We start from the raw sequence: 23415 nt of genomic DNA, 5'->3' as shown, positions 1-23415 counted from the left end.
GTCGTGGTGCCTGTGTGTAGAGAGGAGAGGGTGTGTTGTAGGGCGCGGTGTTGTGAGAGGGTGGTCAGGGTGGTGGAGGGTGTCTTTGTTGAGGGTGCGCGTTGCAGCGTTGGAGTTGCGTGTGGGGTGTTGCGGAGGGCCGTGTGCGTGTGCGAGAGGCGCGACGTGCAGGAGTCGTGCCGTGTGTTTGGGTTTGGGCATGGGGGCGCGCGCGGGTGGTCGGGTGTTGTCGGTGAGCCGTCGTTGCGGTGTAGCGCGCGCGTGTAGGGTGTTGTGGGAGGGCGCTGCCCGTTGCAGGAGAGGGCTGCTGGCGGCGGAGGGGGTGCCTACGGCCATACCACCCTGAGAACGCCCGATCTCGTCTGATCTCGGAAGCTATGCAGGGTCGGGCCCGGTTAGTACTTGGATGGGAGACCGCCTGGGAATACCGGGTGCTGTAGGCTTTTGCCCTTTGCTGGGAGGCGCGGGGGCATCCCGCGTTTTCTTGGTGGGCTGTGGCGGGCGGGCGGTCAGGGGCGCGTGGCGGGTGTGCACGGGTCCTGCCGTGGGAGGCAGAGGTGGGGCGGGTGTGCATGGGGGTTGGCCGGCAGCCCCACCGTGGTGGTGTGGTGCGGGTGCAGCGCGGGGTGGGAGCGTGGTGGCGCTGGGGCGAGAGAGGCGCCGGCGTGGGTCAGGGTGGTGCGAGAGGCAGGTGGGTGGTGCGGGGTGGGCGGCAGGAGCCGGCGCCCCTGTGGTCGTGGTGCCTGTGTGTAGAGAGGAGAGGGTGTGTTGTAGGGCGCGGTGTTGTGAGAGGGTGGTCAGGGTGGTGGAGGGTGTCTTTGTTGAGGGTGCGCGTTGCAGCGTTGGAGTTGCGTGTGGGGTGTTGCGGAGGGCCGTGTGCGTGTGCGAGAGGCGCGACGTGCAGGAGTCGTGCCGTGTGTTTGGGTTTGGGCATGGGGGCGCGCGCGGGTGGTCGGGTGTTGTCGGTGAGCCGTCGTTGCGGTGTAGCGCGCGCGTGTAGGGCGTTGTGGGAGGGCGCTGCCCGTTGCAGGAGAGGGCTGCTGGCGGCGGAGGGGGTGCCTACGGCCATACCACCCTGAGAACGCCCGATCTCGTCTGATCTCGGAAGCTAAGCAGGGTCGGGCCCGGTTAGTACTTGGATGGGAGACCGCCTGGGAATACCGGGTGCTGTAGGCTTTTGCCCTTTGCCGGGAGGCGCGGGGGCATCCCGCGTTTTCTTGGTGGGCTGTGGCGGGCGGGCGGGCAGAGGCGAGTGGCGGGTGTGCGCGGGTCCTGCCGTGGGAGGCAGAGGTGGGGCGGGTGTGCATGGGGGTTGGCCGGCAGCCCCACCGTGGTGGTGTGGTGCGGGTGCAGCGCGGGGTGGGAGCGTGGTGGCGCTGGGGCGAGAGAGGCGCCGGCGTGGGTCAGGGTGGTGCGAGAGGCAGGTGGGTGGTGCGGGGTGGGCGGCAGGAGCCGGCGCCCCTGTGGTCGTGGTGCCTGTGTGTAGAGAGGAGAGGGTGTGTTGTAGGGCGCGGTGTTGTGAGAGGGTGGTCAGGGTGGTGGAGGGTGTCTTTGTTGAGGGTGCGCGTTGCAGCGTTGGAGTTGCGTGTGGGGTGTTGCGGAGGGCCGTGTGCGTGTGCGAGAGGCGCGACGTGCAGGAGTCGTGCCGTGTGTTTGGGTTTGGGCATGGGGGCGCGCGCGGGTGGTCGGGTGTTGTCGGTGAGCCGTCGTTGCGGTGTAGCGCGCGCGTGTAGGGCGTTGTGGGAGGGCGCTGCCCGTTGCAGGAGAGGGCTGCTGGCGGCGGAGGGGGTGCCTATGGCCATACCACCCTGAGAACGCCCGATCTCGTCTGATCTCGGAAGCTAAGCAGGGTCGGGCCCGGTTAGTACTTGGATGGGAGACCGCCTGGGAATACCGGGTGCTGTAGGCTTTTGCCCTTTGCCGGGAGGCGCGGGGGCATCCCGCGTTTTCTTGGTGGGCTGTGGCGGGCGGGCGGGCAGAGGCGAGTGGCGGGTGTGCGCGGGTCCTGCCGTGGGAGGCAGAGGTGGGGCGGGTGTGCATGGGGGTTGGCCGGCAGCCCCACCGTGGTGGTGTGGTGCGGGTGCAGCGCGGGGTGGGAGCGTGGTGGCGCTGGGGCGAGAGAGGCGCCGGCGTGGGTCAGGGTGGTGCGAGAGGCAGGTGGGTGGTGCGGGGTGGGCGGCAGGAGCCGGCGCCCCTGTGGTCGTGGTGCCTGTGTGTAGAGAGGAGAGGGTGTGTTGTAGGGCGCGGTGTTGTGAGAGGGTGGTCAGGGTGGTGGAGGGTGTCTTTGTTGAGGGTGCGCGTTGCAGCGTTGGAGTTGCGTGTGGGGTGTTGCGGAGGGCCGTGTGCGTGTGCGAGAGGCGCGACGTGCAGGAGTCGTGCCGTGTGTTTGGGTTTGGGCATGGGGGCGCGCGCGGGTGGTCGGGTGTTGTCGGTGAGCCGTCGTTGCGGTGTAGCGCGCGCGTGTAGGGTGTTGTGGGAGGGCGCTGCCCGTTGCAGGAGAGGGCTGCTGGCGGCGGAGGGGGTGCCTACAGCCATACCACCCTGAGAACGCCCGATCTCGTCTGATCTCGGAAGCTAAGCAGGGTCGGGCCCGGTTAGTACTTGGATGGGAGACCGCCTGGGAATACCGGGTGCTGTAGGCTTTTGCCCTTTGCCAGTAGGCGCGGGGGCATCCCGCGTTTTCTTGGTGGGCTGTGGCGGGCGGGCGGTCAGGGGCGCGTGGCGGGTGTGCACGGGTCCTGCCGTGGGAGGCAGAGGTGGGGCGGGTGTGCATGGGGGTTGGCCGGCAGCCCCACCGTGGTGGTGTGGTGCGGGTGCAGCGCGGGGTGGGAGCGTGGTGGCGCTGGGGCGAGAGAGGCGCCGGCGTGGGTCAGGGTGGTGCGAGAGGCAGGTGGGTGGTGCGGGGTGGGCGGCAGGAGCCGGCGCCCCTGTGGTCGTGGTGCCTGTGTGTAGAGAGGAGAGGGTGTGTTGTAGGGCGCGGTGTTGTGAGAGGGTGGTCAGGGTGGTGGAGGGTGTCTTTGTTGAGGGTGCACGTTGCAGCGTTGGAGTTGCGTGTGGGGTGTTGCGGAGGGCCGTGTGCGTGTGCGAGAGGCGCGACGTGCAGGAGTCGTGCCGTGTGTTTGGGTTTGGGCATGGGGGCGCGCGCGGGTGGTCGGGTGTTGTCGGTGAGCCGTCGTTGCGGTGTAGCGCGCGCGTGTAGGGTGTTGTGGGAGGGCGCTGCCCGTTGCAGGAGAGGGCTGCTGGCGGCAGAGGGGGTGCCTACGGCCATACCACCCTGAGAACGCCCGATCTCGTCTGATCTCGGAAGCTAAGCAGGGTCGGGCCCGGTTAGTACTTGGATGGGAGACCGCCTGGGAATACCGGGTGCTGTAGGCTTTTGCCCTTTGCTGGGAGGCGCGGGGGCATCCCGCGTTTTCTTGGTGGGCTGTGGCGGGCGGGCGGGCAGAGGCGAGTGGCGGGTGTGCGCGGGTCCTGCCGTGGGAGGCAGAGGTGGGGCGGGTGTGCATGGGGGTTGGCCGGCAGCCCCACCGTGGTGGTGTGGTGCGGGTGCAGCGCGGGGTGGGAGCGTGGTGGCGCTGGGGCGAGAGAGGCGCCGGCGTGGGTCAGGGTGGTGCGAGAGGCAGGTGGGTGGTGCGGGGTGGGCGGCAGGAGCCGGCGCCCCTGTGGTCGTGGTGCCTGTGTGTAGAGAGGAGAGGGTGTGTTGTAGGGCGCGGTGTTGTGAGAGGGTGGTCAGGGTGGTGGAGGGTGTCTTTGTTGAGGGTGCGCGTTGCAGCGTTGGAGTTGCGTGTGGGGTGTTGCGGAGGGCCGTGTGCGTGTGCGAGAGGCGCGACGTGCAGGAGTCGTGCCGTGTGTTTGGGTTTGGGCATGGGGGCGCGCGCGGGTGGTCGGGTGTTGTCGGTGAGCCGTCGTTGCGGTGTAGCGCGCGCGTGTAGGGTGTTGTGGGAGGGCGCTGCCCGTTGCAGGAGAGGGCTGCTGGCGGCGGAGGGGGTGCCTACGGCCATACCACCCTGAGAACGCCCGATCTCGTCTGATCTCGGAAGCTAAGCAGGGTCGGGCCCGGTTAGTACTTGGATGGGAGACCGCCTGGGAATACCGGGTGCTGTAGGCTTTTGCCCTTTGCCAGTAGGCGCGGGGGCATCCCGCGTTTTCTTGGTGGGCTGTGGCGGGCGGGCGGGCTGAGGCGAGTGGCGGGTGTGCGCGGGTCCTGCCGTGGGAGGCAGAGGTGGGGCGGGTGTGCATGGGGGTTGGCCGGCAGCCCCACCGTGGTGGTGTGGTGCGGGTGCAGCGCGGGGTGGGAGCGTGGTGGCGCTGGGGCGAGAGAGGCGCCGGCGTGGGTCAGGGTGGTGCGAGAGGCAGGTGGGTGGTGCGGGGTGGGCGGCAGGAGCCGGCGCCCCTGTGGTCGTGGTGCCTGTGTGTAGAGAGGAGAGGGTGTGTTGTAGGGCGCGGTGTTGTGAGAGGGTGGTCAGGGTGGTGGAGGGTGTCTTTGTTGAGGGTGCGCGTTGCAGCGTTGGAGTTGCGTGTGGGGTGTTGCGGAGGGCCGTGTGCGTGTGCGAGAGGCGCGACGTGCAGGAGTCGTGCCGTGTGTTTGGGTTTGGGCATGGGGGCGCGCGCGGGTGGTCGGGTGTTGTCGGTGAGCCGTCGTTGCGGTGTAGCGCGCGCGTGTAGGGTGTTGTGGGAGGGCGCTGCCCGTTGCAGGAGAGGGCTGCTGGCGGCGGAGGGGGTGCCTACGGCCATACCACCCTGAGAACGCCCGATCTCGTCTGATCTCGGAAGCTAAGCAGGGTCGGGCCCGGTTAGTACTTGGATGGGAGACCGCCTGGGAATACCGGGTGCTGTAGGCTTTTGCCCTTTGCCAGTAGGCGCGGGGGCATCCCGCGTTTTCTTGGTGGGCTGTGGCGGGCGGGCGGTCAGGGGCGCGTGGCGGGTGTGCACGGGTCCTGCCGTGGGAGGCAGAGGTGGGGCGGGTGTGCATGGGGGTTGGCCGGCAGCCCCACCGTGGTGGTGTGGTGCGGGTGCAGCGCGGGGTGGGAGCATGGTGGCGCTGGGGCGAGAGAGGCGCCGGCGTGGGTCAGGGTGGTGCGAGAGGCAGGTGGGTGGTGCGGGGTGGGCGGCAGGAGCCGGCGCCCCTGTGGTCGTGGTGCCTGTGTGTAGAGAGGAGAGGGTGTGTTGTAGGGCGCGGTGTTGTGAGAGGGTGGTCAGGGTGGTGGAGGGTGTCTTTGTTGAGGGTGCGCGTTGCAGCGTTGGAGTTGCGTGTGGGGTGTTGCGGAGGGCCGTGTGCGTGTGCGAGAGGCGCGACGTGCAGGAGTCGTGCCGTGTGTTTGGGTTTGGGCATGGGGGCGCGCGCGGGTGGTCGGGTGTTGTCGGTGAGCCGTCGTTGCGGTGTAGCGCGCGCGTGTAGGGTGTTGTGGGAGGGCGCTGCCCGTTGCAGGAGAGGGCTGCTGGCGGCAGAGGGGGTGCCTACGGCCATACCACCCTGAGAACGCCCGATCTCGTCTGATCTCGGAAGCTAAGCAGGGTCGGGCCCGGTTAGTACTTGGATGGGAGACCGCCTGGGAATACCGGGTGCTGTAGGCTTTTGCCCTTTGCCGGGAGGCGCGGGGGCATCCCGCGTTTTCTTGGTGGGCTGTGGCGGGCGGGCGGGCAGAGGCGAGTGGCGGGTGTGCGCGGGTCCTGCCGTGGGAGGCAGAGGTGGGGCGGGTGTGCATGGGGGTTGGCCGGCAGCCCCACCGTGGTGGTGTGGTGCGGGTGCAGCGCGGGGTGGGAGCGTGGTGGCGCTGGGGCGAGAGAGGCGCCGGCGTGGGTCAGGGTGGTGCGAGAGGCAGGTGGGTGGTGCGGGGTGGGCGGCAGGAGCCGGCGCCCCTGTGGTCGTGGTGCCTGTGTGTAGAGAGGAGAGGGTGTGTTGTAGGGCGCGGTGTTGTGAGAGGGTGGTCAGGGTGGTGGAGGGTGTCTTTGTTGAGGGTGCGCGTTGCAGCGTTGGAGTTGCGTGTGGGGTGTTGCGGAGGGCCGTGTGCGTGTGCGAGAGGCGCGACGTGCAGGAGTCGTGCCGTGTGTTTGGGTTTGGGCATGGGGGCGCGCGCGGGTGGTCGGGTGTTGTCGGTGAGCCGTCGTTGCGGTGTAGCGCGCGCGTGTAGGGTGTTGTGGGAGGGCGCTGCCCGTTGCAGGAGAGGGCTGCTGGCGGCGGAGGGGGTGCCTACGGCCATACCACCCTGAGAACGCCCGATCTCGTCTGATCTCGGAAGCTAAGCAGGGTCGGGCCCGGTTAGTACTTGGATGGGAGACCGCCTGGGAATACCGGGTGCTGTAGGCTTTTGCCCTTTGCCAGTAGGCGCGGGGGCATCCCGCGTTTTCTTGGTGGGCTGTGGCGGGCGGGCGGGCTGAGGCGAGTGGCGGGTGTGCGCGGGTCCTGCCGTGGGAGGCAGAGGTGGGGCGGGTGTGCATGGGGGTTGGCCGGCAGCCCCACCGTGGTGGTGTGGTGCGGGTGCAGCGCGGGGTGGGAGCGTGGTGGCGCTGGGGCGAGAGAGGCGCCGGCGTGGGTCAGGGTGGTGCGAGAGGCAGGTGGGTGGTGCGGGGTGGGCGGCAGGAGCCGGCGCCCCTGTGGTCGTGGTGCCTGTGTGTAGAGAGGAGAGGGTGTGTTGTAGGGCGCGGTGTTGTGAGAGGGTGGTCAGGGTGGTGGAGGGTGTCTTTGTTGAGGGTGCGCGTTGCAGCGTTGGAGTTGCGTGTGGGGTGTTGCGGAGGGCCGTGTGCGTGTGCGAGAGGCGCGACGTGCAGGAGTCGTGCCGTGTGTTTGGGTTTGGGCATGGGGGCGCGCGCGGGTGGTCGGGTGTTGTCGGTGAGCCGTCGTTGCGGTGTAGCGCGCGCGTGTAGGGTGTTGTGGGAGGGCGCTGCCCGTTGCAGGAGAGGGCTGCTGGCGGCAGAGGGGGTGCCTACGGCCATACCACCCTGAGAACGCCCGATCTCGTCTGATCTCGGAAGCTAAGCAGGGTCGGGCCCGGTTAGTACTTGGATGGGAGACCGCCTGGGAATACCGGGTGCTGTAGGCTTTTGCCCTTTGCCAGTAGGCGCGGGGGCATCCCGCGTTTTCTTGGTGGGCTGTGGCGGGCGGGCGGTCAGGGGCGCGTGGCGGGTGTGCACGGGTCCTGCCGTGGGAGGCAGAGGTGGGGCGGGTGTGCATGGGGGTTGGCCGGCAGCCCCACCGTGGTGGTGTGGTGCGGGTGCAGCGCGGGGTGGGAGCGTGGTGGCGCTGGGGCGAGAGAGGCGCCGGCGTGGGTCAGGGTGGTGCGAGAGGCAGGTGGGTGGTGCGGGGTGGGCGGCAGGAGCCGGCGCCCCTGTGGTCGTGGTGCCTGTGTGTAGAGAGGAGAGGGTGTGTTGTAGGGCGCGGTGTTGTGAGAGGGTGGTCAGGGTGGTGGAGGGTGTCTTTGTTGAGGGTGCACGTTGCAGCGTTGGAGTTGCGTGTGGGGTGTTGCGGAGGGCCGTGTGCGTGTGCGAGAGGCGCGACGTGCAGGAGTCGTGCCGTGTGTTTGGGTTTGGGCATGGGGGCGCGCGCGGGTGGTCGGGTGTTGTCGGTGAGCCGTCGTTGCGGTGTAGCGCGCGCGTGTAGGGTGTTGTGGGAGGGCGCTGCCCGTTGCAGGAGAGGGCTGCTGGCGGCAGAGGGGGTGCCTACGGCCATACCACCCTGAGAACGCCCGATCTCGTCTGATCTCGGAAGCTAAGCAGGGTCGGGCCCGGTTAGTACTTGGATGGGAGACCGCCTGGGAATACCGGGTGCTGTAGGCTTTTGCCCTTTGCCAGTAGGCGCGGGGGCATCCCGCGTTTTCTTGGTGGGCTGTGGCGGGCGGGCGGGCAGAGGCGAGTGGCGGGTGTGCGCGGGTCCTGCCGTGGGAGGCAGAGGTGGGGCGGGTGTGCATGGGGGTTGGCCGGCAGCCCCACCGTGGTGGTGTGGTGCGGGTGCAGCGCGGGGTGGGAGCGTGGTGGCGCTGGGGCGAGAGAGGCGCCGGCGTGGGTCAGGGTGGTGCGAGAGGCAGGTGGGTGGTGCGGGGTGGGCGGCAGGAGCCGGCGCCCCTGTGGTCGTGGTGCCTGTGTGTAGAGAGGAGAGGGTGTGTTGTAGGGCGCGGTGTTGTGAGAGGGTGGTCAGGGTGGTGGAGGGTGTCTTTGTTGAGGGTGCGCGTTGCAGCGTTGGAGTTGTGTGTGGGGTGTTGCGGAGGGCCGTGTGCGTGTGCGAGAGGCGCGACGTGCAGGAGTCGTGCCGTGTGTTTGGGTTTGGGCATGGGGGCGCGCGCGGGTGGTCGGGTGTTGTCGGTGAGCCGTCGTTGCGGTGTAGCGCGCGCGTGTAGGGCGTTGTGGGAGGGCGCTGCCCGTTGCAGGAGAGGGCTGCTGGCGGCGGAGGGGGTGCCTACGGCCATACCACCCTGAGAACGCCCGATCTCGTCTGATCTCGGAAGCTAAGCAGGGTCGGGCCCGGTTAGTACTTGGATGGGAGACCGCCTGGGAATACCGGGTGCTGTAGGCTTTTGCCCTTTGCCGGGAGGCGCGGGGGCATCCCGCGTTTTCTTGGTGGGCTGTGGCGGGCGGGCGGGCAGAGGCGAGTGGCGGGTGTGCGCGGGTCCTGCCGTGGGAGGCAGAGGTGGGGCGGGTGTGCATGGGGGTTGGCCGGCAGCCCCACCGTGGTGGTGTGGTGCGGGTGCAGCGCGGGGTGGGAGCGTGGTGGCGCTGGGGCGAGAGAGGCGCCGGCGTGGGTCAGGGTGGTGCGAGAGGCAGGTGGGTGGTGCGGGGTGGGCGGCAGGAGCCGGCGCCCCTGTGGTCGTGGTGCCTGTGTGTAGAGAGGAGAGGGTGTGTTGTAGGGCGCGGTGTTGTGAGAGGGTGGTCAGGGTGGTGGAGGGTGTCTTTGTTGAGGGTGCGCGTTGCAGCGTTGGAGTTGCGTGTGGGGTGTTGCGGAGGGCCGTGTGCGTGTGCGAGAGGCGCGACGTGCAGGAGTCGTGTTGTGTGTTTGGGTTTGGGCATGGGGGCGCGCGCGGGTGGTCGGGTGTTGTCGGTGAGCCGTCGTTGCGGTGTAGCGCGCGCGTGTAGGGCGTTGTGGGAGGGCGCTGCCCGTTGCAGGAGAGGGCTGCTGGCGGCAGAGGGGGTGCCTACGGCCATACCACCCTGAGAACGCCCGATCTCGTCTGATCTCGGAAGCTAAGCAGGGTCGGGCCCGGTTAGTACTTGGATGGGAGACCGCCTGGGAATACCGGGTGCTGTAGGCTTTTGCCCTTTGCCGGGAGGCGCGGGGGCATCCCGCGTTTTCTTGGTGGGCTGTGGCGGGCGGGCGGTCAGGGGCGCGTGGCGGGTGTGCACGGGTCCTGCCGTGGGAGGCAGAGGTGGGGCGGGTGTGCATGGGGGTTGGCCGGCAGCCCCACCGTGGTGGTGTGGTGCGGGTGCAGCGCGGGGTGGGAGCGTGGTGGCGCTGGGGCGAGAGAGGCGCCGGCGTGGGTCAGGGTGGTGCGAGAGGCAGGTGGGTGGTGCGGGGTGGGCGGCAGGAGCCGGCGCCCCTGTGGTCGTGGTGCCTGTGTGTAGAGAGGAGAGGGTGTGTTGTAGGGCGCGGTGTTGTGAGAGGGTGGTCAGGGTGGTGGAGGGTGTCTTTGTTGAGGGTGCGCGTTGCAGCGTTGGAGTTGCGTGTGGGGTGTTGCGGAGGGCCGTGTGCGTGTGCGAGAGGCGCGACGTGCAGGAGTCGTGCCGTGTGTTTGGGTTTGGGCATGGGGGCGCGCGCGGGTGGTCGGGTGTTGTCGGTGAGCCGTCGTTGCGGTGTAGCGCGCGCGTGTAGGGTGTTGTGGGAGGGCGCTGCCCGTTGCAGGAGAGGGCTGCTGGCGGCGGAGGGGGTGCCTACGGCCATACCACCCTGAGAACGCCCGATCTCGTCTGATCTCGGAAGCTAAGCAGGGTCGGGCCCGGTTAGTACTTGGATGGGAGACCGCCTGGGAATACCGGGTGCTGTAGGCTTTTGCCCTTTGCCAGTAGGCGCGGGGGCATCCCGCGTTTTCTTGGTGGGCTGTGGCGGGCGGGCGGGCTGAGGCGAGTGGCGGGTGTGCGCGGGTCCTGCCGTGGGAGGCAGAGGTGGGGCGGGTGTGCATGGGGGTTGGCCGGCAGCCCCACCGTGGTGGTGTGGTGCGGGTGCAGCGCGGGGTGGGAGCGTGGTGGCGCTGGGGCGAGAGAGGCGCCGGCGTGGGTCAGGGTGGTGCGAGAGGCAGGTGGGTGGTGCGGGGTGGGCGGCAGGAGCCGGCGCCCCTGTGGTCGTGGTGCCTGTGTGTAGAGAGGAGAGGGTGTGTTGTAGGGCGCGGTGTTGTGAGAGGGTGGTCAGGGTGGTGGAGGGTGTCTTTGTTGAGGGTGCGCGTTGCAGCGTTGGAGTTGCGTGTGGGGTGTTGCGGAGGGCCGTGTGCGTGTGCGAGAGGCGCGACGTGCAGGAGTCGTGCCGTGTGTTTGGGTTTGGGCATGGGGGCGCGCGCGGGTGGTCGGGTGTTGTCGGTGAGCCGTCGTTGCGGTGTAGCGCGCGCGTGTAGGGTGTTGTGGGAGGGCGCTGCCCGTTGCAGGAGAGGGCTGCTGGCGGCGGAGGGGGTGCCTACGGCCATACCACCCTGAGAACGCCCGATCTCGTCTGATCTCGGAAGCTAAGCAGGGTCGGGCCCGGTTAGTACTTGGATGGGAGACCGCCTGGGAATACCGGGTGCTGTAGGCTTTTGCCCTTTGCTGGGAGGCGCGGGGGCATCCCGCGTTTTCTTGGTGGGCTGTGGCGGGCGGGCGGTCAGGGGCGCGTGGCGGGTGTGCACGGGTCCTGCCGTGGGAGGCAGAGGTGGGGCGGGTGTGCATGGGGGTTGGCCGGCAGCCCCACCGTGGTGGTGTGGTGCGGGTGCAGCGCGGGGTGGGAGCGTGGTGGCGCTGGGGCGAGAGAGGCGCCGGCGTGGGTCAGGGTGGTGCGAGAGGCAGGTGGGTGGTGCGGGGTGGGCGGCAGGAGCCGGCGCCCCTGTGGTCGTGGTGCCTGTGTGTAGAGAGGAGAGGGTGTGTTGTAGGGCGCGGTGTTGTGAGAGGGTGGTCAGGGTGGTGGAGGGTGTCTTTGTTGAGGGTGCGCGTTGCAGCGTTGGAGTTGCGTGTGGGGTGTTGCGGAGGGCCGTGTGCGTGTGCGAGAGGCGCGACGTGCAGGAGTCGTGCCGTGTGTTTGGGTTTGGGCATGGGGGCGCGCGCGGGTGGTCGGGTGTTGTCGGTGAGCCGTCGTTGCGGTGTAGCGCGCGCGTGTAGGGCGTTGTGGGAGGGCGCTGCCCGTTGCAGGAGAGGGCTGCTGGCGGCGGAGGGGGTGCCTACGGCCATACCACCCTGAGAACGCCCGATCTCGTCTGATCTCGGAAGCTAAGCAGGGTCGGGCCCGGTTAGTACTTGGATGGGAGACCGCCTGGGAATACCGGGTGCTGTAGGCTTTTGCCCTTTGCCGGGAGGCGCGGGGGCATCCCGCGTTTTCTTGGTGGGCTGTGGCGGGCGGGCGGGCAGAGGCGAGTGGCGGGTGTGCGCGGGTCCTGCCGTGGGAGGCAGAGGTGGGGCGGGTGTGCATGGGGGTTGGCCGGCAGCCCCACCGTGGTGGTGTGGTGCGGGTGCAGCGCGGGGTGGGAGCGTGGTGGCGCTGGGGCGAGAGAGGCGCCGGCGTGGGTCAGGGTGGTGCGAGAGGCAGGTGGGTGGTGCGGGGTGGGCGGCAGGAGCCGGCGCCCCTGTGGTCGTGGTGCCTGTGTGTAGAGAGGAGAGGGTGTGTTGTAGGGCGCGGTGTTGTGAGAGGGTGGTCAGGGTGGTGGAGGGTGTCTTTGTTGAGGGTGCGCGTTGCAGCGTTGGAGTTGCGTGTGGGGTGTTGCGGAGGGCCGTGTGCGTGTGCGAGAGGCGGGACGTGCAGGAGTCGTGTTGTGTGTTTGGGTTTGGGCATGGGGGCGCGCGCGGGTGGTCGGGTGTTGTCGGTGAGCCGTCGTTGCGGTGTAGCGCGCGCGTGTAGGGTGTTGTGGGAGGGCGCTGCCCGTTGCAGGAGAGGGCTGCTGGCGGCAGAGGGGGTGCCTACGGCCATACCACCCTGAGAACGCCCGATCTCGTCTGATCTCGGAAGCTAAGCAGGGTCGGGCCCGGTTAGTACTTGGATGGGAGACCGCCTGGGAATACCGGGTGCTGTAGGCTTTTGCCCTTTGCCGGGAGGCGCGGGGGCATCCCGCGTTTTCTTGGTGGGCTGTGGCGGGCGGGCGGTCAGGGGCGCGTGGCGGGTGTGCGCGGGTCCTGCCGTGGGAGGCAGAGGTGGGGCGGGTGTGCATGGGGGTTGGCCGGCAGCCCCACCGTGGTGGTGTGGTGCGGGTGCAGCGTGGGGTGGGAGCGTGGTGGCGCTGGGGCGAGAGAGGCGCCGGCGTGGGTCAGGGTGGTGCGAGAGGCAGGTGGGTGGTGCGGGGTGGGCGGCAGGAGCCGGCGCCCCTGTGGTCGTGGTGCCTGTGTGTAGAGAGGAGAGGGTGTGTTGTAGGGCGCGGTGTTGTGAGAGGGTGGTCAGGGTGGTGGAGGGTGTCTTTGTTGAGGGTGCGCGTTGCAGCGTTGGAGTTGCGTGTGGGGTGTTGCGGAGGGCCGTGTGCGTGTGCGAGAGGCGCGACGTGCAGGAGTCGTGCCGTGTGTTTGGGTTTGGGCATGGGGGCGCGCGCGGGTGGTCGGGTGTTGTCGGTGAGCCGTCGTTGCGGTGTAGCGCGCGCGTGTAGGGTGTTGTGGGAGGGCGCTGCCCGTTGCAGGAGAGGGCTGCTGGCGGCAGAGGGGGTGCCTACGGCCATACCACCCTGAGAACGCCCGATCTCGTCTGATCTCGGAAGCTAAGCAGGGTCGGGCCCGGTTAGTACTTGGATGGGAGACCGCCTGGGAATACCGGGTGCTGTAGGCTTTTGCCCTTTGCTGGGAGGCGCGGGGGCATCCCGCGTTTTCTTGGTGGGCTGTGGCGGGCGGGCGGTCAGGGGCGCGTGGCGGGTGTGCACGGGTCCTGCCGTGGGAGGCAGAGGTGGGGCGGGTGTGCATGGGGGTTGGCCGGCAGCCCCACCGTGGTGGTGTGGTGCGGGTGCAGCGCGGGGTGGGAGCGTGGTGGCGCTGGGGCGAGAGAGGCGCCGGCGTGGGTCAGGGTGGTGCGAGAGGCAGGTGGGTGGTGCGGGGTGGGCGGCAGGAGCCGGCGCCCCTGTGGTCGTGGTGCCTGTGTGTAGAGAGGAGAGGGTGTGTTGTAGGGCGCGGTGTTGTGAGAGGGTGGTCAGGGTGGTGGAGGGTGTCTTTGTTGAGGGTGCACGTTGCAGCGTTGGAGTTGCGTGTGGGGTGTTGCGGAGGGCCGTGTGCGTGTGCGAGAGGCGCGACGTGCAGGAGTCGTGCCGTGTGTTTGGGTTTGGGCATGGGGGCGCGCGCGGGTGGTCGGGTGTTGTCGGTGAGCCGTCGTTGCGGTGTAGCGCGCGCGTGTAGGGTGTTGTGGGAGGGCGCTGCCCGTTGCAGGAGAGGGCTGCTGGCGGCAGAGGGGGTGCCTACGGCCATACCACCCTGAGAACGCCCGATCTCGTCTGATCTCGGAAGCTAAGCAGGGTCGGGCCCGGTTAGTACTTGGATGGGAGACCGCCTGGGAATACCGGGTGCTGTAGGCTTTTGCCCTTTGCCAGTAGGCGCGGGGGCATCCCGCGTTTTCTTGGTGGGCTGTGGCGGGCGGGCGGGCAGAGGCGAGTGGCGGGTGTGCGCGGGTCCTGCCGTGGGAGGCAGAGGTGGGGCGGGTGTGCATGGGGGTTGGCCGGCAGCCCCACCGTGGTGGTGTGGTGCGGGTGCAGCGCGGGGTGGGAGCGTGGTGGCGCTGGGGCGAGAGAGGCGCCGGCGTGGGTCAGGGTGGTGCGAGAGGCAGGTGGGTGGTGCGGGGTGGGCGGCAGGAGCCGGCGCCCCTGTGGTCGTGGTGCCTGTGTGTAGAGAGGAGAGGGTGTGTTGTAGGGCGCGGTGTTGTGAGAGGGTGGTCAGGGTGGTGGAGGGTGTCTTTGTTGAGGGTGCGCGTTGCAGCGTTGGAGTTGTGTGTGGGGTGTTGCGGAGGGCCGTGTGCGTGTGCGAGAGGCGCGACGTGCAGGAGTCGTGCCGTGTGTTTGGGTTTGGGCATGGGGGCGCGCGCGGGTGGTCGGGTGTTGTCGGTGAGCCGTCGTTGCGGTGTAGCGCGCGCGTGTAGGGCGTTGTGGGAGGGCGCTGCCCGTTGCAGGAGAGGGCTGCTGGCGGCGGAGGGGGTGCCTACGGCCATACCACCCTGAGAACGCCCGATCTCGTCTGATCTCGGAAGCTAAGCAGGGTCGGGCCCGGTTAGTACTTGGATGGGAGACCGCCTGGGAATACCGGGTGCTGTAGGCTTTTGCCCTTTGCCAGTAGGCGCGGGGGCATCCCGCGTTTTCTTGGTGGGCTGTGGCGGGCGGGCGGGCAGAGGCGAGTGGCGGGTGTGCGCGGGTCCTGCCGTGGGAGGCAGAGGTGGGGCGGGTGTGCATGGGGGTTGGCCGGCAGCCCCACCGTGGTGGTGTGGTGCGGGTGCAGCGCGGGGTGGGAGCGTGGTGGCGCTGGGGCGAGAGAGGCGCCGGCGTGGGTCAGGGTGGTGCGAGAGGCAGGTGGGTGGTGCGGGGTGGGCGGCAGGAGCCGGCGCCCCTGTGGTCGTGGTGCCTGTGTGTAGAGAGGAGAGGGTGTGTTGTAGGGCGCGGTGTTGTGAGAGGGTGGTCAGGGTGGTGGAGGGTGTCTTTGTTGAGGGTGCGCGTTGCAGCGTTGGAGTTGCGTGTGGGGTGTTGCGGAGGGCCGTGTGCGTGTGCGAGAGGCGCGACGTGCAGGAGTCGTGCCGTGTGTTTGGGTTTGGGCATGGGGGCGCGCGCGGGTGGTCGGGTGTTGTCGGTGAGCCGTCGTTGCGGTGTAGCGCGCGCGTGTAGGGTGTTGTGGGAGGGCGCTGCCCGTTGCAGGAGAGGGCTGCTGGCGGCGGAGGGGGTGCCTACGGCCATACCACCCTGAGAACGCCCGATCTCGTCTGATCTCGGAAGCTAAGCAGGGTCGGGCCCGGTTAGTACTTGGATGGGAGACCGCCTGGGAATACCGGGTGCTGTAGGCTTTTGCCCTTTGCCAGTAGGCGCGGGGGCATCCCGCGTTTTCTTGGTGGGCTGTGGCGGGCGGGCGGTCAGGGGCGCGTGGCGGGTGTGCACGGGTCCTGCCGTGGGAGGCAGAGGTGGGGCGGGTGTGCATGGGGGTTGGCCGGCAGCCCCACCGTGGTGGTGTGGTGCGGGTGCAGCGCGGGGTGGGAGCATGGTGGCGCTGGGGCGAGAGAGGCGCCGGCGTGGGTCAGGGTGGTGCGAGAGGCAGGTGGGTGGTGCGGGGTGGGCGGCAGGAGCCGGCGCCCCTGTGGTCGTGGTGCCTGTGTGTAGAGAGGAGAGGGTGTGTTGTAGGGCGCGGTGTTGTGAGAGGGTGGTCAGGGTGGTGGAGGGTGTCTTTGTTGAGGGTGCGCGTTGCAGCGTTGGAGTTGTGTGTGGGGTGTTGCGGAGGGCCGTGTGCGTGTGCGAGAGGCGCGACGTGCAGGAGTCGTGCCGTGTGTTTGGGTTTGGGCATGGGGGCGCGCGCGGGTGGTCGGGTGTTGTCGGTGAGCCGTCGTTGCGGTGTAGCGCGCGCGTGTAGGGCGTTGTGGGAGGGCGCTGCCCGTTGCAGGAGAGGGCTGCTGGCGGCGGAGGGGGTGCCTACGGCCATACCACCCTGAGAACGCCCGATCTCGTCTGATCTCGGAAGCTAAGCAGGGTCGGGCCCGGTTAGTACTTGGATGGGAGACCGCCTGGGAATACCGGGTGCTGTAGGCTTTTGCCCTTTGCCGGGAGGCGCGGGGGCATCCCGCGTTTTCTTGGTGGGCTGTGGCGGGCGGGCGGGCAGAGGCGAGTGGCGGGTGTGCGCGGGTCCTGCCGTGGGAGGCAGAGGTGGGGCGGGTGTGCATGGGGGTTGGCCGGCAGCCCCACCGTGGTGGTGTGGTGCGGGTGCAGCGCGGGGTGGGAGCGTGGTGGCGCTGGGGCGAGAGAGGCGCCGGCGTGGGTCAGGGTGGTGCGAGAGGCAGGTGGGTGGTGCGGGGTGGGCGGCAGGAGCCGGCGCCCCTGTGGTCGTGGTGCCTGTGTGTAGAGAGGAGAGGGTGTGTTGTAGGGCGCGGTGTTGTGAGAGGGTGGTCAGGGTGGTGGAGGGTGTCTTTGTTGAGGGTGCGCGTTGCAGCGTTGGAGTTGCGTGTGGGGTGTTGCGGAGGGCCGTGTGCGTGTGCGAGAGGCGCGACGTGCAGGAGTCGTGCCGTGTGTTTGGGTTTGGGCATGGGGGCGCGCGCGGGTGGTCGGGTGTTGTCGGTGAGCCGTCGTTGCGGTGTAGCGCGCGCGTGTAGGGTGTTGTGGGAGGGCGCTGCCCGTTGCAGGAGAGGGCTGCTGGCGGCGGAGGGGGTGCCTACGGCCATACCACCCTGAGAACGCCCGATCTCGTCTGATCTCGGAAGCTAAGCAGGGTCGGGCCCGGTTAGTACTTGGATGGGAGACCGCCTGGGAATACCGGGTGCTGTAGGCTTTTGCCCTTTGCCAGTAGGCGCGGGGGCATCCCGCGTTTTCTTGGTGGGCTGTGGCGGGCGGGCGGGCTGAGGCGAGTGGCGGGTGTGCACGGGTCCTGCCGTGGGAGGCAGAGGTGGGGCGGGTGTGCATGGGGGTTGGCCGGCAGCCCCACCGTGGTGGTGTGGTGCGGGTGCAGCGCGGGGTGGGAGCGTGGTGGCGCTGGGGCGAGAGAGGCGCCGGCGTGGGTCAGGGTGGTGCGAGAGGCAGGTGGGTGGTGCGGGGTGGGCGGCAGGAGCCGGCGCCCCTGTGGTCGTGGTGCCTGTGTGTAGAGAGGAGAGGGTGTGTTGTAGGGCGCGGTGTTGTGAGAGGGTGGTCAGGGTGGTGGAGGGTGTCTTTGTTGAGGGTGCGCGTTGCAGCGTTGGAGTTGCGTGTGGGGTGTTGCGGAGGGCCGTGTGCGTGTGCGAGAGGCGCGACGTGCAGGAGTCGTGCCGTGTGTTTGGGTTTGGGCATGGGGGCGCGCGCGGGTGGTCGGGTGTTGTCGGTGAGCCGTCGTTGCGGTGTAGCGCGCGCGTGTAGGGTGTTGTGGGAGGGCGCTGCCCGTTGCAGGAGAGGGCTGCTGGCGGCAGAGGGGGTGCCTACGGCCATACCACCCTGAGAACGCCCGATCTCGTCTGATCTCGGAAGCTAAGCAGGGTCGGGCCCGGTTAGTACTTGGATGGGAGACCGCCTGGGAATACCGGGTGCTGTAGGCTTTTGCCCTTTGCCAGTAGGCGCGGGGGCATCCCGCGTTTTCTTGGTGGGCTGTGGCGGGCGGGCGGGCAGAGGCGAGTGGCGGGTGTGCGCGGGTCCTGCCGTGGGAGGCAGAGGTGGGGCGGGTGTGCATGGGGGTTGGCCGGCAGCCCCACCGTGGTGGTGTGGTGCGGGTGCAGCGCGGGGTGGGAGCGTGGTGGCGCTGGGGCGAGAGAGGCGCCGGCGTGGGTCAGGGTGGTGCGAGAGGCAGGTGGGTGGTGCGGGGTGGGCGGCAGGAGCCGGCGCCCCTGTGGTCGTGGTGCCTGTGTGTAGAGAGGAGAGGGTGTGTTGTAGGGCGCGGTGTTGTGAGAGGGTGGTCAGGGTGGTGGAGGGTGTCTTTGTTGAGGGTGCGCGTTGCAGCGTTGGAGTTGTGTGTGGGGTGTTGCGGAGGGCCGTGTGCGTGTGCGAGAGGCGCGACGTGCAGGAGTCGTGCCGTGTGTTTGGGTTTGGGCATGGGGGCGCGCGCGGGTGGTCGGGTGTTGTCGGTGAGCCGTCGTTGCGGTGTAGCGCGCGCGTGTAGGGCGTTGTGGGAGGGCGCTGCCCGTTGCAGGAGAGGGCTGCTGGCGGCGGAGGGGGTGCCTACGGCCATACCACCCTGAGAACGCCCGATCTCGTCTGATCTCGGAAGCTAAGCAGGGTCGGGCCCGGTTAGTACTTGGATGGGAGACCGCCTGGGAATACCGGGTGCTGTAGGCTTTTGCCCTTTGCCAGTAGGCGCGGGGGCATCCCGCGTTTTCTTGGTGGGCTGTGGCGGGCGGGCGGTCAGGGGCGCGTGGCGGGTGTGCACGGGTCCTGCCGTGGGAGGCAGAGGTGGGGCGGGTGTGCATGGGGGTTGGCCGGCAGCCCCACCGTGGTGGTGTGGTGCGGGTGCAGCGCGGGGTGGGAGCATGGTGGCGCTGGGGCGAGAGAGGCGCCGGCGTGGGTCAGGGTGGTGCGAGAGGCAGGTGGGTGGTGCGGGGTGGGCGGCAGGAGCCGGCGCCCCTGTGGTCGTGGTGCCTGTGTGTAGAGAGGAGAGGGTGTGTTGTAGGGCGCGGTGTTGTGAGAGGGTGGTCAGGGTGGTGGAGGGTGTCTTTGTTGAGGGTGCGCGTTGCAGCGTTGGAGTTGCGTGTGGGGTGTTGCGGAGGGCCGTGTGCGTGTGCGAGAGGCGCGACGTGCAGGAGTCGTGCCGTGTGTTTGGGTTTGGGCATGGGGGCGCGCGCGGGTGGTCGGGTGTTGTCGGTGAGCCGTCGTTGCGGTGTAGCGCGCGCGTGTAGGGCGTTGTGGGAGGGCGCTGCCCGTTGCAGGAGAGGGCTGCTGGCGGCGGAGGGGGTGCCTACGGCCATACCACCCTGAGAACGCCCGATCTCGTCTGATCTCGGAAGCTAAGCAGGGTCGGGCCCGGTTAGTACTTGGATGGGAGACCGCCTGGGAATACCGGGTGCTGTAGGCTTTTGCCCTTTGCCGGGAGGCGCGGGGGCATCCCGCGTTTTCTTGGTGGGCTGTGGCGGGCGGGCGGGCAGAGGCGAGTGGCGGGTGTGCGCGGGTCCTGCCGTGGGAGGCAGAGGTGGGGCGGGTGTGCATGGGGGTTGGCCGGCAGCCCCACCGTGGTGGTGTGGTGCGGGTGCAGCGCGGGGTGGGAGCGTGGTGGCGCTGGGGCGAGAGAGGCGCCGGCGTGGGTCAGGGTGGTGCGAGAGGCAGGTGGGTGGTGCGGGGTGGGCGGCAGGAGCCGGCGCCCCTGTGGTCGTGGTGCCTGTGTGTAGAGAGGAGAGGGTGTGTTGTAGGGCGCGGTGTTGTGAGAGGGTGGTCAGGGTGGTGGAGGGTGTCTTTGTTGAGGGTGCGCGTTGCAGCGTTGGAGTTGCGTGTGGGGTGTTGCGGAGGGCCGTGTGCGTGTGCGAGAGGCGCGACGTGCAGGAGTCGTGCCGTGTGTTTGGGTTTGGGCATGGGGGCGCGCGCGGGTGGTCGGGTGTTGTCGGTGAGCCGTCGTTGCGGTGTAGCGCGCGCGTGTAGGGTGTTGTGGGAGGGCGCTGCCCGTTGCAGGAGAGGGCTGCTGGCGGCGGAGGGGGTGCCTACGGCCATACCACCCTGAGAACGCCCGATCTCGTCTGATCTCGGAAGCTAAGCAGGGTCGGGCCCGGTTAGTACTTGGATGGGAGACCGCCTGGGAATACCGGGTGCTGTAGGCTTTTGCCCTTTGCCAGTAGGCGCGGGGGCATCCCGCGTTTTCTTGGTGGGCTGTGGCGGGCGGGCGGTCAGGGGCGCGTGGCGGGTGTGCACGGGTCCTGCCGTGGGAGGCAGAGGTGGGGCGGGTGTGCATGGGGGTTGGCCGGCAGCCCCACCGTGGTGGTGTGGTGCGGGTGCAGCGCGGGGTGGGAGCGTGGTGGCGCTGGGGCGAGAGAGGCGCCGGCGTGGGTCAGGGTGGTGCGAGAGGCAGGTGGGTGGTGCGGGGTGGGCGGCAGGAGCCGGCGCCCCTGTGGTCGTGGTGCCTGTGTGTAGAGAGGAGAGGGTGTGTTGTAGGGCGCGGTGTTGTGAGAGGGTGGTCAGGGTGGTGGAGGGTGTCTTTGTTGAGGGTGCGCGTTGCAGCGTTGGAGTTGCGTGTGGGGTGTTGCGGAGGGCCGTGTGCGTGTGCGAGAGGCGCGACGTGCAGGAGTCGTGCCGTGTGTTTGGGTTTGGGCATGGGGGCGCGCGCGGGTGGTCGGGTGTTGTCGGTGAGCCGTCGTTGCGGTGTAGCGCGCGCGTGTAGGGTGTTGTGGGAGGGCGCTGCCCGTTGCAGGAGAGGGCTGCTGGCGGCGGAGGGGGTGCCTACGGCCATACCACCCTGAGAACGCCCGATCTCGTCTGATCTCGGAAGCTAAGCAGGGTCGGGCCCGGTTAGTACTTGGATGGGAGACCGCCTGGGAATACCGGGTGCTGTAGGCTTTTGCCCTTTGCCGGGAGGCGCGGGGGCATCCCGCGTTTTCTTGGTGGGCTGTGGCGGGCGGGCGGGCAGAGGCGAGTGGCGGGTGTGCGCGGGTCCTGCCGTGGGAGGCAGAGGTGGGGCGGGTGTGCATGGGGGTTGGCCGGCAGCCCCACCGTGGTGGTGTGGTGCGGGTGCAGCGCGGGGTGGGAGCGTGGTGGCGCTGGGGCGAGAGAGGCGCCGGCGTGGGTCAGGGTGGTGCGAGAGGCAGGTGGGTGGTGCGGGGTGGGCGGCAGGAGCCGGCGCCCCTGTGGTCGTGGTGCCTGTGTGTAGAGAGGAGAGGGTGTGTTGTAGGGCGCGGTGTTGTGAGAGGGTGGTCAGGGTGGTGGAGGGTGTCTTTGTTGAGGGTGCGCGTTGCAGCGTTGGAGTTGCGTGTGGGGTGTTGCGGAGGGCCGTGTGCGTGTGCGAGAGGCGCGACGTGCAGGAGTCGTGCCGTGTGTTTGGGTTTGGGCATGGGGGCGCGCGCGGGTGGTCGGGTGTTGTCGGTGAGCCGTCGTTGCGGTGTAGCGCGCGCGTGTAGGGTGTTGTGGGAGGGCGCTGCCCGTTGCAGGAGAGGGCTGCTGGCGGCGGAGGGGGTGCCTACGGCCATACCACCCTGAGAACGCCCGATCTCGTCTGATCTCGGAAGCTAAGCAGGGTCGGGCCCGGTTAGTACTTGGATGGGAGACCGCCTGGGAATACCGGGTGCTGTAGGCTTTTGCCCTTTGCCAGTAGGCGCGGGGGCATCCCGCGTTTTCTTGGTGGGCTGTGGCGGGCGGGCGGGCTGAGGCGAGTGGCGGGTGTGCACGGGTCCTGCCGTGGGAGGCAGAGGTGGGGCGGGTGTGCATGGGGGTTGGCCGGCAGCCCCACCGTGGTGGTGTGGTGCGGGTGCAGCGCGGGGTGGGAGCGTGGTGGCGCTGGGGCGAGAGAGGCGCCGGCGTGGGTCAGGGTGGTGCGAGAGGCAGGTGGGTGGTGCGGGGTGGGCGGCAGGAGCCGGCGCCCCTGTGGTCGTGGTGCCTGTGTGTAGAGAGGAGAGGGTGTGTTGTAGGGCGCGGTGTTGTGAGAGGGTGGTCAGGGTGGTGGAGGGTGTCTTTGTTGAGGGTGCGCGTTGCAGCGTTGGAGTTGCGTGTGGGGTGTTGCGGAGGGCCGTGTGCGTGTGCGAGAGGCGCGACGTGCAGGAGTCGTGCCGTGTGTTTGGGTTTGGGCATGGGGGCGCGCGCGGGTGGTCGGGTGTTGTCGGTGAGCCGTCGTTGCGGTGTAGCGCGCGCGTGTAGGGTGTTGTGGGAGGGCGCTGCCCGTTGCAGGAGAGGGCTGCTGGCGGCGGAGGGGGTGCCTACGGCCATACCACCCTGAGAACGCCCGATCTCGTCTGATCTCGGAAGCTAAGCAGGGTCGGGCCCGGTTAGTACTTGGATGGGAGACCGCCTGGGAATACCGGGTGCTGTAGGCTTTTGCCCTTTGCCGGGAGGCGCGGGGGCATCCCGCGTTTTCTTGGTGGGCTGTGGCGGGCGGGCGGTCAGGGGCGCGTGGCGGGTGTGCACGGGTCCTGCCGTGGGAGGCAGAGGTGGGGCGGGTGTGCATGGGGGTTGGCCGGCAGCCCCACCGTGGTGGTGTGGTGCGGGTGCAGCGCGGGGTGGGAGCGTGGTGGCGCTGGGGCGAGAGAGGCGCCGGCGTGGGTCAGGGTGGTGCGAGAGGCAGGTGGGTGGTGCGGGGTGGGCGGCAGGAGCCGGCGCCCCTGTGGTCGTGGTGCCTGTGTGTAGAGAGGAGAGGGTGTGTTGTAGGGCGCGGTGTTGTGAGAGGGTGGTCAGGGTGGTGGAGGGTGTCTTTGTTGAGGGTGCGCGTTGCAGCGTTGGAGTTGCGTGTGGGGTGTTGCGGAGGGCCGTGTGCGTGTGCGAGAGGCGCGACGTGCAGGAGTCGTGCCGTGTGTTTGGGTTTGGGCATGGGGGCGCGCGCGGGTGGTCGGGTGTTGTCGGTGAGCCGTCGTTGCGGTGTAGCGCGCGCGTGTAGGGCGTTGTGGGAGGGCGCTGCCCGTTGCAGGAGAGGGCTGCTGGCGGCGGAGGGGGTGCCTACGGCCATACCACCCTGAGAACGCCCGATCTCGTCTGATCTCGGAAGCTAAGCAGGGTCGGGCCCGGTTAGTACTTGGATGGGAGACCGCCTGGGAATACCGGGTGCTGTAGGCTTTTGCCCTTTGCCGGGAGGCGCGGGGGCATCCCGCGTTTTCTTGGTGGGCTGTGGCGGGCGGGCGGGCAGAGGCGAGTGGCGGGTGTGCGCGGGTCCTGCCGTGGGAGGCAGAGGTGGGGCGGGTGTGCATGGGGGTTGGCCGGCAGCCCCACCGTGGTGGTGTGGTGCGGGTGCAGCGCGGGGTGGGAGCGTGGTGGCGCTGGGGCGAGAGAGGCGCCGGCGTGGGTCAGGGTGGTGCGAGAGGCAGGTGGGTGGTGCGGGGTGGGCGGCAGGAGCCGGCGCCCCTGTGGTCGTGGTGCCTGTGTGTAGAGAGGAGAGGGTGTGTTGTAGGGCGCGGTGTTGTGAGAGGGTGGTCAGGGTGGTGGAGGGTGTCTTTGTTGAGGGTGCGCGTTGCAGCGTTGGAGTTGCGTGTGGGGTGTTGCGGAGGGCCGTGTGCGTGTGCGAGAGGCGCGACGTGCAGGAGTCGTGCCGTGTGTTTGGGTTTGGGCATGGGGGCGCGCGCGGGTGGTCGGGTGTTGTCGGTGAGCCGTCGTTGCGGTGTAGCGCGCGCGTGTAGGGTGTTGTGGGAGGGCGCTGCCCGTTGCAGGAGAGGGCTGCTGGCGGCGGAGGGGGTGCCTACGGCCATACCACCCTGAGAACGCCCGATCTCGTCTGATCTCGGAAGCTAAGCAGGGTCGGGCCCGGTTAGTACTTGGATGGGAGACCGCCTGGGAATACCGGGTGCTGTAGGCTTTTGCCCTTTGCCGGGAGGCGCGGGGGCATCCCGCGTTTTCTTGGTGGGCTGTGGCGGGCGGGCGGTCAGGGGCGCGTGGCGGGTGTGCGCGGGTCCTGCCGTGGGAGGCAGAGGTGGGGCGGGTGTGCATGGGGGTTGGCCGGCAGCCCCACCGTGGTGGTGTGGTGCGGGTGCAGCGCGGGGTGGGAGCGTGGTGGCGCTGGGGCGAGAGAGGCGCCGGCGTGGGTCAGGGTGGTGCGAGAGGCAGG

General features: G+C 69.3%; 32 non-coding genes across 32 annotated transcripts; all 32 read left to right on the top strand.

The window, feature by feature from the left end:
* The first annotated feature begins 324 nt into the window (after positions 1-324).
* Positions 325-443, top strand: LOC135314476 (5S ribosomal RNA). The gene has a single exon (XR_010374007.1). It is a non-coding gene; the product is annotated as a 5S ribosomal RNA (ribosomal RNA).
* Positions 444-1057: 614 nt separating this feature from the next.
* LOC135314524 (5S ribosomal RNA) lies at positions 1058-1176 on the top strand. The gene has a single exon (XR_010374055.1). It is a non-coding gene; the product is annotated as a 5S ribosomal RNA (ribosomal RNA).
* Positions 1177-1790: 614 nt separating this feature from the next.
* On the top strand, positions 1791-1909 carry LOC135314474 (5S ribosomal RNA). Its single transcript, XR_010374005.1, has one exon. It is a non-coding gene; the product is annotated as a 5S ribosomal RNA (ribosomal RNA).
* Positions 1910-2523: 614 nt separating this feature from the next.
* On the top strand, positions 2524-2642 carry LOC135314472 (5S ribosomal RNA). The gene has a single exon (XR_010374003.1). It is a non-coding gene; the product is annotated as a 5S ribosomal RNA (ribosomal RNA).
* Positions 2643-3256: 614 nt separating this feature from the next.
* Positions 3257-3375, top strand: LOC135314522 (5S ribosomal RNA). The gene has a single exon (XR_010374053.1). It is a non-coding gene; the product is annotated as a 5S ribosomal RNA (ribosomal RNA).
* Positions 3376-3989: 614 nt separating this feature from the next.
* Positions 3990-4108, top strand: LOC135314521 (5S ribosomal RNA). Its single transcript, XR_010374052.1, has one exon. It is a non-coding gene; the product is annotated as a 5S ribosomal RNA (ribosomal RNA).
* Positions 4109-4722: 614 nt separating this feature from the next.
* LOC135314520 (5S ribosomal RNA) lies at positions 4723-4841 on the top strand. Its single transcript, XR_010374051.1, has one exon. It is a non-coding gene; the product is annotated as a 5S ribosomal RNA (ribosomal RNA).
* Positions 4842-5455: 614 nt separating this feature from the next.
* LOC135314519 (5S ribosomal RNA) lies at positions 5456-5574 on the top strand. Its single transcript, XR_010374050.1, has one exon. It is a non-coding gene; the product is annotated as a 5S ribosomal RNA (ribosomal RNA).
* A 614-nt stretch (positions 5575-6188) lies between these two features.
* LOC135314518 (5S ribosomal RNA) lies at positions 6189-6307 on the top strand. Its single transcript, XR_010374049.1, has one exon. It is a non-coding gene; the product is annotated as a 5S ribosomal RNA (ribosomal RNA).
* Positions 6308-6921: 614 nt separating this feature from the next.
* LOC135314517 (5S ribosomal RNA) lies at positions 6922-7040 on the top strand. Its single transcript, XR_010374048.1, has one exon. It is a non-coding gene; the product is annotated as a 5S ribosomal RNA (ribosomal RNA).
* A 614-nt stretch (positions 7041-7654) lies between these two features.
* LOC135314516 (5S ribosomal RNA) lies at positions 7655-7773 on the top strand. Its single transcript, XR_010374047.1, has one exon. It is a non-coding gene; the product is annotated as a 5S ribosomal RNA (ribosomal RNA).
* Positions 7774-8387: 614 nt separating this feature from the next.
* Positions 8388-8506, top strand: LOC135314515 (5S ribosomal RNA). Its single transcript, XR_010374046.1, has one exon. It is a non-coding gene; the product is annotated as a 5S ribosomal RNA (ribosomal RNA).
* Positions 8507-9120: 614 nt separating this feature from the next.
* LOC135314514 (5S ribosomal RNA) lies at positions 9121-9239 on the top strand. The gene has a single exon (XR_010374045.1). It is a non-coding gene; the product is annotated as a 5S ribosomal RNA (ribosomal RNA).
* Positions 9240-9853: 614 nt separating this feature from the next.
* Positions 9854-9972, top strand: LOC135314513 (5S ribosomal RNA). The gene has a single exon (XR_010374044.1). It is a non-coding gene; the product is annotated as a 5S ribosomal RNA (ribosomal RNA).
* A 614-nt stretch (positions 9973-10586) lies between these two features.
* LOC135314511 (5S ribosomal RNA) lies at positions 10587-10705 on the top strand. The gene has a single exon (XR_010374042.1). It is a non-coding gene; the product is annotated as a 5S ribosomal RNA (ribosomal RNA).
* Positions 10706-11319: 614 nt separating this feature from the next.
* LOC135314510 (5S ribosomal RNA) lies at positions 11320-11438 on the top strand. Its single transcript, XR_010374041.1, has one exon. It is a non-coding gene; the product is annotated as a 5S ribosomal RNA (ribosomal RNA).
* A 614-nt stretch (positions 11439-12052) lies between these two features.
* LOC135314509 (5S ribosomal RNA) lies at positions 12053-12171 on the top strand. The gene has a single exon (XR_010374040.1). It is a non-coding gene; the product is annotated as a 5S ribosomal RNA (ribosomal RNA).
* A 614-nt stretch (positions 12172-12785) lies between these two features.
* On the top strand, positions 12786-12904 carry LOC135314508 (5S ribosomal RNA). The gene has a single exon (XR_010374039.1). It is a non-coding gene; the product is annotated as a 5S ribosomal RNA (ribosomal RNA).
* A 614-nt stretch (positions 12905-13518) lies between these two features.
* LOC135314507 (5S ribosomal RNA) lies at positions 13519-13637 on the top strand. Its single transcript, XR_010374038.1, has one exon. It is a non-coding gene; the product is annotated as a 5S ribosomal RNA (ribosomal RNA).
* Positions 13638-14251: 614 nt separating this feature from the next.
* On the top strand, positions 14252-14370 carry LOC135314506 (5S ribosomal RNA). Its single transcript, XR_010374037.1, has one exon. It is a non-coding gene; the product is annotated as a 5S ribosomal RNA (ribosomal RNA).
* A 614-nt stretch (positions 14371-14984) lies between these two features.
* On the top strand, positions 14985-15103 carry LOC135314505 (5S ribosomal RNA). Its single transcript, XR_010374036.1, has one exon. It is a non-coding gene; the product is annotated as a 5S ribosomal RNA (ribosomal RNA).
* A 614-nt stretch (positions 15104-15717) lies between these two features.
* Positions 15718-15836, top strand: LOC135314504 (5S ribosomal RNA). Its single transcript, XR_010374035.1, has one exon. It is a non-coding gene; the product is annotated as a 5S ribosomal RNA (ribosomal RNA).
* A 614-nt stretch (positions 15837-16450) lies between these two features.
* LOC135314503 (5S ribosomal RNA) lies at positions 16451-16569 on the top strand. Its single transcript, XR_010374034.1, has one exon. It is a non-coding gene; the product is annotated as a 5S ribosomal RNA (ribosomal RNA).
* A 614-nt stretch (positions 16570-17183) lies between these two features.
* On the top strand, positions 17184-17302 carry LOC135314502 (5S ribosomal RNA). The gene has a single exon (XR_010374033.1). It is a non-coding gene; the product is annotated as a 5S ribosomal RNA (ribosomal RNA).
* A 614-nt stretch (positions 17303-17916) lies between these two features.
* On the top strand, positions 17917-18035 carry LOC135314500 (5S ribosomal RNA). Its single transcript, XR_010374031.1, has one exon. It is a non-coding gene; the product is annotated as a 5S ribosomal RNA (ribosomal RNA).
* Positions 18036-18649: 614 nt separating this feature from the next.
* LOC135314499 (5S ribosomal RNA) lies at positions 18650-18768 on the top strand. The gene has a single exon (XR_010374030.1). It is a non-coding gene; the product is annotated as a 5S ribosomal RNA (ribosomal RNA).
* Positions 18769-19382: 614 nt separating this feature from the next.
* On the top strand, positions 19383-19501 carry LOC135314498 (5S ribosomal RNA). The gene has a single exon (XR_010374029.1). It is a non-coding gene; the product is annotated as a 5S ribosomal RNA (ribosomal RNA).
* A 614-nt stretch (positions 19502-20115) lies between these two features.
* LOC135314494 (5S ribosomal RNA) lies at positions 20116-20234 on the top strand. The gene has a single exon (XR_010374025.1). It is a non-coding gene; the product is annotated as a 5S ribosomal RNA (ribosomal RNA).
* Positions 20235-20848: 614 nt separating this feature from the next.
* Positions 20849-20967, top strand: LOC135314484 (5S ribosomal RNA). The gene has a single exon (XR_010374015.1). It is a non-coding gene; the product is annotated as a 5S ribosomal RNA (ribosomal RNA).
* A 614-nt stretch (positions 20968-21581) lies between these two features.
* On the top strand, positions 21582-21700 carry LOC135314473 (5S ribosomal RNA). Its single transcript, XR_010374004.1, has one exon. It is a non-coding gene; the product is annotated as a 5S ribosomal RNA (ribosomal RNA).
* A 614-nt stretch (positions 21701-22314) lies between these two features.
* LOC135314462 (5S ribosomal RNA) lies at positions 22315-22433 on the top strand. Its single transcript, XR_010373993.1, has one exon. It is a non-coding gene; the product is annotated as a 5S ribosomal RNA (ribosomal RNA).
* A 614-nt stretch (positions 22434-23047) lies between these two features.
* On the top strand, positions 23048-23166 carry LOC135314451 (5S ribosomal RNA). The gene has a single exon (XR_010373982.1). It is a non-coding gene; the product is annotated as a 5S ribosomal RNA (ribosomal RNA).
* The last annotated feature ends 249 nt before the right edge of the window (positions 23167-23415 follow it).

This window comes from Phalacrocorax carbo, chromosome 7, assembly GCF_963921805.1.
Source record: "Phalacrocorax carbo chromosome 7, bPhaCar2.1, whole genome shotgun sequence".
Taxonomy (NCBI): Eukaryota; Metazoa; Chordata; class Aves; order Suliformes; family Phalacrocoracidae; genus Phalacrocorax; species Phalacrocorax carbo.
This window is presented reverse-complemented; position numbering and strand designations above follow the sequence as displayed.